Here is a 10,568-nt window from a genome sequence, read left to right as displayed (position 1 = left end):
ACGGTACAGTTGTGGTTGTTGGACAAATGGAGTCCATTTTGAGAACCGGCTCTCTGGTTCCTGAGGTCTGGTCTTCCTATCTTATAAGGACATAAAGTGCAAGTGTTATTTGCTCAGTTGTGTCCAATACACGGACTGTCGCCCACCAGGCTCCTCTGTCCATGGAATTCTTCAGGCAAGAATATTGGAGTGGGTTGCCATTCTCTTATCCAGGGAATCTTCCCAACCCAGGGATTAAACTTATGTCTCCCTCATTGCTGGTAGATTCTTTACCATCTGAGCCGCCAAGGAAGCCCATACTACCACAAGGTAGTACCTAACTCCAGTACTGACTTCTAAAGTTATGCAGAGGACTTTAAACAACGCATGTGAATGCCCGGGCCTTGCACACGTACAGTAAACACCAGCTAGCTCTTCTCTTATTATGATGCTTTTCTCCTGTCTGCTTACGGACAGCAGGGCTACCTACCCAAAGCTTTGGAGGTTGTTGAACACAGCAGCATGAGCCGAGGCCTCCTCTCTTGATTGGGCTCCCTGGCTTGCTCTAGTGCTCTTTGCAGCCCAGCAGAACTGGTGAGGCTGGTCAGCTCACTGCCTTGCGGCCCCAAGGGTTTATAAGCCAAGAGTTGTCAGAAATCTGGCCTCAACTTGCTCTAGGAAATATGGCCTCAGATAAGGTTACACGTGCACACCATCCTCACAAGACTGGATGGTACAAAACCCGTGCCTTGTGCAGGGTCTAAAGAGAGAAGGCTGTGGGCACTGGGGCAGACACAGGAGGCGGGGGTGACGTCTAGCTGTGGTACCTAGGTGTGTGTGAGGGTGGTGACGTCTAGGTGTGTGTGAGAGGGAGGGCGCCCCAGGGACCCGGGAGGGTGGGAGCACAGTCTTGGTGTTTGTGTCGCCTCTTTGACTTCTTGATCAGGTCTCTTTAAGCACCTCTGTTCATGTCCCCAGGGAGTAGGAGGTTGGTTAAAGCTGCAATAAAGCTCAGTGCTTGAACCAGCTCTGCTACTGCTGGGGGCACCCACCCAGAGCAGTTAGGAAAGGCAAGGTAGATGTATGCACACACGGAGCTAATTCCCAGGGTGTGTGTTTCCTGAGTCCTGCCCCCAGCCCTCTGCCGGGAAATCTTAACTGGGTGACACTGGACATGCGCCTTCACGGCCTGAAGACTCCCAGGGTTGGCCACAGGGTGCAACGGGGCAGAGACTGGCCAGCCTCCTCTGGCAAGGGACAGATGCAGGACTCACTCACCTCATCAGAGGATGTCCTCAGCTCCAAGAATTCCCTGGGAGGTGATCCTGTCTCCAGACCAATATGTCAAGGTCACCCGGCCCCAGAGGAGCACCCACAGCCCAGTTTGGAGTCCTTGCCTGTTAGGATGAGGCCCCAGAGAAGCCAGGGTGTGGTAGCCTCACCTGCACGCACAGATAGCACCTTCCTGCTCTGTTCCTGGGTTCCCTCTGCAGGGGGCTCGCCACCGTAATCCCATCCCAACCCTTGCCCAGACAACCAGCAAGCCTCCGTCCAGCCCGCTCCTTGGAGTGCTCTCCTGGCCTTCCCCCTGGGGCTCAGGAAATGGGGAGAGAGGGCTAGCATCCCAGCAAAACACGCGCCAGGTCAGGGACAAATCAGAGAGAAAAAAGGTCATCTCTTCCTGTTGCCCTCACGTCCAAGTATGTATTTTCTCCAGTGATCTTTGTCACATTATTTATGTGTCTTTTTGTTATCTGAATTCTTGAAAACCACCTAAAACTGTTGATGAAAAGGAAATTTTCTTAGTGGTCGTCCACTCCTTCTCTTGTGGCTTCCCTCGCAGTAAAGAGTCTGCCCTGCTGTGTGGGACACTGGGTCGGGAAGATCCCCTGGAGAAGGCAATGGCAACCCACCCCAGTACTCTTGCCTGGAAAACCCCATGGACAGAGGAGCCTGGTAGGTTACGGTCCATGGGGTCGCAGAGTTAGACACGACTGAGCGACTTCACTTTCTTCCTTTCACTCCTTCTCTTAAAGGGGGTGAGATGTGATTACGGGAAAAAAATGCTCCCCAGGGCAGGGCACGGTCCTGTCTACGACACGTGGAGGGGGCTGGGGTCTGGAGGACCCGGTGAGCTGGCCACTGTGCCCATTTGACCTCTGCCCCTCTCTCCTGCTGCCCTCTTCCCCTAGTCCCTGCCCACAAAAGAGGGTCTGGTGGCCCTCTGTTCCTCCAGGAGCCCCCACAGAGGTAAGGGAAGCAGGTCAGCGCCCCCCCGCCCCTCTTTCACCTCGGCTCCTTGGCACAGCCACCCTCACATCACCTCCCGCCCAGCTCCGCCATCTGGAGGCTCCCAGACCTTAGGTTGTCGCCCCTCCCCGCACACTGGTGCTTTTCTCTGTCTTCCTAAAGCCAGATCATCCTGTTGGATCGGAAAGCCCCGCGCAGACCACTCTCTCCTGCTGAGAGTAAGCCCCAGGTCTGAATCTGCAGCCGCGCACATCTGCGTGATGACCTGGAAGGCCTGGGGGCTTCAGGCTTTCTGTGCGGCGCTTCTGTTCCTGGCGGCGGTTAGGCACAGTGCTGGACCCTGAGCCCGCCATGGGTATGGGTCTGCTCTGACTGTGTGTCCTTGAGCACAGCTCCTCATCTATCGGCGGTTTTTTTTTTTTTTTTTTTATTTACTTGGCTCCACTGGGTCTTCGTTGTGGCATGTGAACTCTTAGTCGAGGCATGTAGGGTCTAGTTCCCTGACCAGGGAATCAAACTGGGTCCCCGTTTACTGGGAGCTCTGAGTCTCTTAGTCCCTGAAGCACCAGGGAAGTCCCTCCTCATCTGTTTTGTTGTTGTTATTTTAACTGTAGTAAAATACAAATAACTTAAAATTGACCATTTTCACGTGGCATTAAGTTCATTTGCATGTTGTACGAATCACCACCTCGCATCTCCAGAATTCTTTTCATCTTGCAAAACTGACCCTCTGTGAAATTCTGCCACAGGCTACAAAACGGATGAGCCTTGAAGACATTATGCTAGGTGAAGTAAGCCAGTCTCAAAAAGACATATACTGTATGATTCCATCCTTATGGGGCTTCCCTGGTGGCTCAGAGGTTAAAGTGTCTGCCTCCAATGCGGGAGACCCAGGTTCGATCCCTGGGTTGGGAAGATCCCCTGGAGAAGGAAATGGCAATCCACTCCAGTATTCTTGCCTGGAGAATCCCATGGACGGGTATGGGGGCACCTTAGAGTCAGAAAGTGGAATGGTGGGTACCAGGGGCTGGGTGGAGGCGGAGCTGGTGCTTAATGGGTACAGAGCTTCAGTTTTGCAAAAGGCAAAGAGTTTTGCAGATGGATGAACAGCAATGTGAATATATTTAACACTACTGAACTGTACATTTTTTTAAATGGCTAAGATGATAAATTTTATGTTGTGTGTAATTTACGACAAAGAAAAAAATTTAAACTAAAACAACAACAACAAAAACTCCCAAAACAAAGCTGGAAACTCTGTACCCTCTTCTCATCTCTTTTTGGCTCGATTTCCTCATTTGTAAGCTGGGAATAATCATGCTACCCCTCTGATAGCATTGTCATGAGGATTTGCTGGGTAATATATATAATGGGTTCAGGGGCTTTCCGGGTTGCTCAGTGGTAAAGAATCCACCTGCCAATGCAGGAGATGAGGGTTTGATCCCTGGGTTGGGAGGATCCCCTGGAGAAGGAAATGACAACCCACTCCAGCATTCTTGCCTGAAGAATCCTGTAGACAGAGGAGCCTGGCAGGCTACTGTCCATGGGGTCGCAAAGACGTGACTGAGAGACTGAGCAAGCCAGCATATGTAAAGGGTTCACACTGTGCCTGGCCATCTGAGTGCTCTGGTGTCAGTTATTATCATTATTAGTGTTTCCAGTTGAGAAGGGCAGGAAGGGGGCAGATTAGATCTACTTTTCAGACAAAGGGGACGGGGATGACAGGATGCCATAGTGGAGGTGTGGGGGTCAGGAAGACGAGTCTATTCTGGCACTTTGGGAATCTACCCCACAAGATGGACCGAGTCCTCAAGTCTTGTTGTCCTGAACATCTGGGTCCCAGTAGAACTACTGAGGCCTCCTGATTATGTAGACTCTAAACATGGGCTCCGGGAGTTGGTGATGGACAGGGAGGCCTGGAGTGCTGCAGTCCATGGGGTCGAAAATTGTCAGACACGACTGAGCGGCTGAACTGACCTGAATCATTTTAAACTTAAGTACTGCAGGCTGAAATTTCTGGGTCTTCTTCTGCCTAGCAAAAGGGTGAGCTGAATCTGCTTTGGCACAAACCAGATAGATCGAGTGCAAGAGAATTTCTGAATTGAGGAACAGAATAAACGACCCCCAAGTCCTTCCGCAGGGCTTTCTGGGAATAGGGTGGCAAACTGTCTCAACTTCTAGTGGAGTAGGTAGATCCTCATAGCAATTTAAAAAAATGTATTCACTTTAAAAGCCTTATGAAAACATAAAATGTAATTACATGTAATAAACAAGTGTATTAAAAGGAAAGAAATCAAATCCTTGGGGACTTGGTCCAGTGGTTCAGAATCTGCCTTGTGATGCAGGAGACACCAGTTTGATCCCTGGTCGGAGAACTAAGATCCCACATACCTCAGGACAACTAAGCCTTCAAGCCACAACTAGAGAGCCTGTAGCCGCAACAAAGGATACTGCATGATGCAAGAAAGATCTGATGCAGCCAACTAAATGAATAATTTTTTTTTTAATTTTTTAAGAGAAAAAGCTTTAAAAAATAATTTTAAAAAAAATCATACCCTTGTGAATCCGAGAAGTAGAAACCCCAATTATATTGAGATCCTATCACAGTGAATCCTCGGTCCTGAGCTCCTGAACTGTCCCCCTCACCGTCCCCGCTCCATGACCCTGACTGCAGGACAGCAACTGGGCAGAGTCCCCCCATTACCCAAAAGACACAGTTGCAGACAGGCGGCAAAGACTAATGAAGCAAAGGAAGGAGATTACTCCAAGGGGTTTTCCAGCATCTGTCGGACCAAATGTTTTCTGACATTTGTATCAACTCTCAGGGGCTCGGGCTCCAAGTCTTGTAGTGAGCTTATTTCCCCTAACATTCCCCCCGTGGCCAGCCCCAGCCCACAGGCAAGCACGGGCGTCTCCTAGGGAGGGGCTAGCAGTGGGGACTTCGGCCTGCTGCCTTTGCATCCAGTGTCCAAGGTGAGAGTGTGGATGGGGTGGGCTTCATGGCTGCCTAGGAGTGAGGGCTGTGGGACCCCTCAGCGCCTCGGCCCTTCCGGCCCACTGTCCTTAGGCAAGGGACTGCAGCAGCGGTGCTGGGAGCACTGGAGACATCGGTTTTTCTTCTTTCTCATTTAACAGCTTTTTGAGGCTTACCTGACACACAACAGTGAAGTGAAAAAGTGAAGTTGCTCAGTCGTGTCCGACTCTCTGCGACCCCATGGACAGTAGCCTGCACCAGGCTCCTCCGTCTGCGGGATTTTCTAGGCAAGGCACACAATGAAGTGCACCTATATCAAGTGTGCGTTTTGGCAAGTGTGACACACGTTCCCCATGAAACCGTCACCACGAGCTAATGAATATATCCACCTTCCCCTCCAGTTTCTCCCCTCTCCTCCACACCTCCCTAAGCCCCTGCTTTAGGCAGCCACTGATCTGCTTTTTCTCACTATAGATTCGGTTCATCTTATAAAATTTTACATGAATGGGATGGTGCATTATGTACTTTTTTTGGTCCAGATTCTTTTCACTCGGCTTAACTATTTTGTGATTCGTCCATTGTTGCACGCATCACTGGTTCATTCCTTTCTATAGCTGTGTAGAAGTCCACTGTATAAATACCACAGTTTATCTGTCCACCTAACTGCTGATGGGTATTTGTGTACAGGTCTTTGTGTGAACGTGTGCTTTCATTACTTTTGGGTAAATACCTGGGAGTGGAATAGCTGGATCACGTCTAGGTACATGTTTGCTTAAGAACCATCTCACTATCTTCTGAAGTGGTTGTACCATTTTTACGTTCCTGCTGGCAGTAGCTGAGAATTCCAGTTGCTCTGCATTCTTGCCAGCTTTTGGCGCTGAAGGTCTTTAATCACAGACATTCTAATAAGTGTGCAGTAGTAGTACCTTGCGGTTTTGATTTCCATCTCCCTAACTAATGATTTTGAGCATCTTTTTTTGTATGCTTATTTGCCATCTGGGTATTTTCTGTGGTGAAGCATCTATTTGAATTTTTGTCTACTTTTAACACTGGGTTGTTTGTGTTTTTATTACTGAGCTCTGAGAGTTTAAAAAAAATCTAAAATTTAAACCTGAGTCTCTCATCCAATATATGCATGGCAATCTGTGACTCATCTTTTCATTCTCTTGATGGTATCATATGACGAGTACAAGACTTTGATTTTAAGAAGTCCAGTTTATCAGTTTTTAATGGATCATGCTTTGGTGCCATGTCTAAAAATAATCTTGCTTAACAGAAGGTCACAAATGCTTTTTCTTAAGAGTTTTTCCAGATATTTCATAGACTTGGTTTTCCATGTATGTACCATTTTGAGTTAATTTTTATATATGCTAAAAGGTATAAATCCAAGTTTACATATTTGCATATTCATATCCAACAGTCCCAGCACCGTTTGTGGAAAAGACTGTTTTTGCTCCGCTGACTTGCCTTTGCACTTTTGCAGAATATTAGTTATATATGGCATTCTTTGGAATCTAGGATTGCCTAACAAAATACCACAAACTTGATGGCTGAAAACAACAGAAATAGACTCTCTCCCAATTCTAGAAAAGTCAGAAGTCTGAGACCAAGGTGTTGACAGGCAGTACTGTCTCTGGAGGCTCTCGGCCTCTTCCAGCTCCTGACCGCTCCAGACATTCCTTGGTCTGTGGCAACATAACTCCAACCTATCTTTACCTGGCCCTCTTCCCAGGTATCTCTGTCTTCCCCTCTTCTTATAAGGATGCCTGTTATTGGACTTAGGGCCTCTCCTTAATCTGGGATGATCTCATTTTAAGATCCTTAACTTAATTACATCTGCACAGACCCTTTTTCCCAATGAGGTCACAATCACAAGTCCCAGGTGGACATGGGTCTATTTGGCTACTCTATCTTTAAGATACGTTTTGAAATCAAGTAGTTTTGGCCTCCAACTTTGTTCTTTTTCAAAGACATTTTGGCTATTCTAGGTTCTTTGCATTTTTCACGTGAATTTTAAAGTCAGCCTGTCAATTTCTATTAAAAACAAAAAAAGACTAGTGGGATTTGGGGGAGATTGTGTTGAATCTGTTTGGGGAGACTTGACAGCTTAACAACCTTGAGTCTTCCAAACTATAACCAAAGTATATACACTTCTTCTTTAATTTCTCTAAGCAATGCTTTGTAGTTTTCAACATACAGGTCTTTCTCATCTATTGTCATCCTTATTTCATATTTTTTGATGCTATTGAAAAGGGTATTGCTATTTTATTTCAATTCTAGTTGGTCATTGCCAGTGAGTAGAAATCCACTTTGTGAATATTCACTTGGATCTGATATCTTACTAGACTCACTTACTAGTTCGAGTCACTGTTTCATAGAGTCAGTAAGATTTTCTTCATAGATGATATTATCTGAGCATGAGAACAGTTTTATTTCTTCCTTTCCAATATGGATTTCTTTTCCTTGCCTTATTAATTGGCTGGAATCTCAAATACATTGTTGGCAAAAGTAGTGAGTGAGTGTGGACATTCTGCTGTGCACTTGATCTTAGAGAGAAGGTATTCAGTCTTTCACTAAGTACTGATGTTAGTTGTAGTAAGGGTGACCAATTGTCCCAGATTTCGCTGAACTGAGGGATTTGCCGGGATGTACCACTTCTAGTGCTAAAACTGGTATGTGCGTGTGTGTGTGAATGCTAAGTCGCTTCAGTCGTGTCTGACTCTGCAACTCTATGGACTGTAGCCCTCTAGGCTCCTCTGTGCATGGGATTCTTAAGGCAAGAACACGGGAGTGGGTTGCCACACCCTCCTTCAGGGGATCTTCCCAACCTGGGAAGCAAATCTACATCTCCTGCATTGCAGGCGTATTCTTTATGGCTGAGCCACCAGGGAAGCCCCAAACTGGGATATCCCCAGATAAACCGGGACAGTTGTTCACCTAGTTGTAGGGCCAGTTTCAACGATTTTTTTTCTTCTTATCATGGGTTGTATTTTCTTGTTTTCTTTGCATGCCTGGTATTTTTTTTTATTGGATGCCAGACAGAGGGAATTTTACTTTATTGGGTGCTAGATATTTTTGTATCCCTATAAATGTCCTTGAACTTCTTCCAGGTTGTGGCAGTTTTATCCTTTCAGATCTTTTAAGATTTATTAGGTGAGATGAAAGCAGTATTTAGACCAAGGCTACTTTCTACTACTGAAGCAAGATCCTTCTGAGTAATCTCCCTATAAATTATGTTTTTTTTCCAACCTGACTGGTGGGAGTAGGAAGTATTCTCAGCCCTGTGTGAGCTCTGGGCACTCTTCATCTTTTGGGGTGGTTCTTTCCCCAGCTGTGGGTAGTTGCCTCATACATGTATGCTAATCAGTGCTTTGCTGAAAACTTGGAGTTTTCCAGGGTTCTCTCTGGGCAGCTCTCTCCTCTTGGGTACTCTTTTGTATGTACTGTGTAGAAACTGAGGGCTTGAGTCTGCCCAGACTACCAGCTCCTTCGGCTTAGACATTCTCTCAAGGCTGTACATTGGGGCATCTTTCAGGCATCGCTGACCTTTGTTGCCTGATGTCCAGTGTTTTGGAAGCCATCATTTCCTATGTCCCGCCATCAAGCTAGGAGCTCCCAGTAGGTTCTGTGCTTTCTCTTATCAGGTTGGGGCTGCTTGAGCACGGAGACCTGGGCCCCCTCCTTCCTGGCTACCCTTTCTTCAAAGCATCTTCCAACAGATATTAAGTCCATCCCGTTAACTGCGTGGTTATTCTCCCCCAAGTACATAGCTGCTTTCATGTGACACAGATTAGCTTCCGTCCCTCAGATTGCCCTTTCTTCCCTCAATTGTTCCCAAGGCCACACCTCCTCCAGGAAGCCTTCCTAGGTGGAGTAAGATAGACGATACAGCCCCTTGCCACACCATCTGCCCGTGAGTTCACAGTGACTTCTCAGAACTTCCGCCCCCAATCTTGCACAACTTCAGGGGGTGCCCTACACTTGCACCCAGTAGTTGCAAACTGAGGATGGGTTTGCAAGTAAACACTCTATGGGCTTCCTCATTTCTCACCTCCAATCACACCATTGTTCTGCTTGGAATGCTCTTGGAATGTACATTGTCTTGTTGAAATTCCACTTAAGTCATAACTAAATGCAGCCTCAATGAAACTATTCCGGTTTCCTCAAAGGGTGGTAGCAACTTCCTTTTTTTGTAGAGTTAATTTTTTTTTTTAATTGGAGTATAATTGCTTTACAATATTCTGCTAGTTTCTGTTGTACACAACATGAACCCCCTGTATGTAAACATACATCCCCTCCCTCCGTTTTTCATTTGGTTGGTCTATTTTAAATTGGAGAATAATTGCTTTACATTGTTTTCTTAGTTTCTGCTATACAATGATGTGAATCAGCTGTAAGTATACATATATCCCCTCGCCTTTGAGCCTCCCTCCCTCCCCCATCCCAGCCCTCTGGGTCATCGCGGAGAACTGGGCTGGGCTCCTGGTGCTGCTCGGCAGCTCCCCACTGGCTGGCTATTTCACGCATGGCAGTGTATATACGTCAGTGCTACTCTCTCAGTTCAGGCCCCACTCTCCTGCCCTCTGTGTCCACAGGTCCTTTCTCTCGTCTGCATCTCTAGTCCTACCCTGCAAATATGTTCACCAGGAGCATTCTTCTAGATTCCACATATATGAGTGGTAGTGACTTCTCGGCTATGTCTCACCAGAGTCTGCCCTTGAACACGGCTGGTTGTGTCCAGGGCTTTCTCCCTGATTGGAGTGTGCCTTCCATGAAGACAGGGGCCATGAAATACTCATTTCAGTATTTCTGGCTTTTAACACAGGGCCTGGCCCGGCAGAAGCTCAGTGATTGTTTGAGGAGTAAATGACCAGATGAACCGAGGTCCAGTGGAAGCTGCAAAGAGCAGACATCCTCAGCTCCTCTGGGGAAGCCTCGGGTGTAGCAAACCAGAGTCCATCAGGGACTCAAGGCAGACTGAGCAGAGAGGTGGTTGCGGATATTAGGACGCATGTGTCAGCTCTGGGCAAAGCCAGGGGAGTGGCAAGACTCAGTTCAACGTACAACCCACTGTTTTAACGTCGTCACATTGCTGGATTGCTGGACACTAAAACCTGGCAGAGGAACACTCAGTGTGTTTGAGAAAGAGGATGCCCACCAAGCACACCTGCACACACTGGGGTGTGCACAGGGACCACTTCGGCAAGCAGGAGTTACCACGTGCGGTCACACCCACGTGGAGATGTGTGGATGTACACTTGGATAGCCAGGCATGTGGAGATGCACACGAGACTTCCATGAAGATGCACACACACACAAGCTTGGCAGTTTTTGAGAGTCCACAAAACACAGTAAGTGTGATCAC

General features: G+C 47.4%; 1 non-coding gene across 1 annotated transcript; it reads left to right on the top strand.

Annotated features, from left to right (window-relative positions):
• Nucleotides 1-3,072: 3,072 nt before the first annotated feature.
• TRNAW-CCA (transfer RNA tryptophan (anticodon CCA)) lies at nucleotides 3,073-3,144 on the top strand. The gene has a single exon. It is a non-coding gene; the product is annotated as a tRNA-Trp (tRNA).
• Nucleotides 3,145-10,568: the final 7,424 nt, after the last annotated feature.

Source organism: Capricornis sumatraensis, chromosome 14 (assembly GCF_032405125.1).
Source record: "Capricornis sumatraensis isolate serow.1 chromosome 14, serow.2, whole genome shotgun sequence".
In the NCBI taxonomy this organism is placed as follows: domain Eukaryota; kingdom Metazoa; phylum Chordata; class Mammalia; order Artiodactyla; family Bovidae; genus Capricornis; species Capricornis sumatraensis.
The sequence above is the reverse complement of the archived record's forward strand: the minus strand, read 5'-3'. Positions and strand labels throughout refer to the sequence as shown.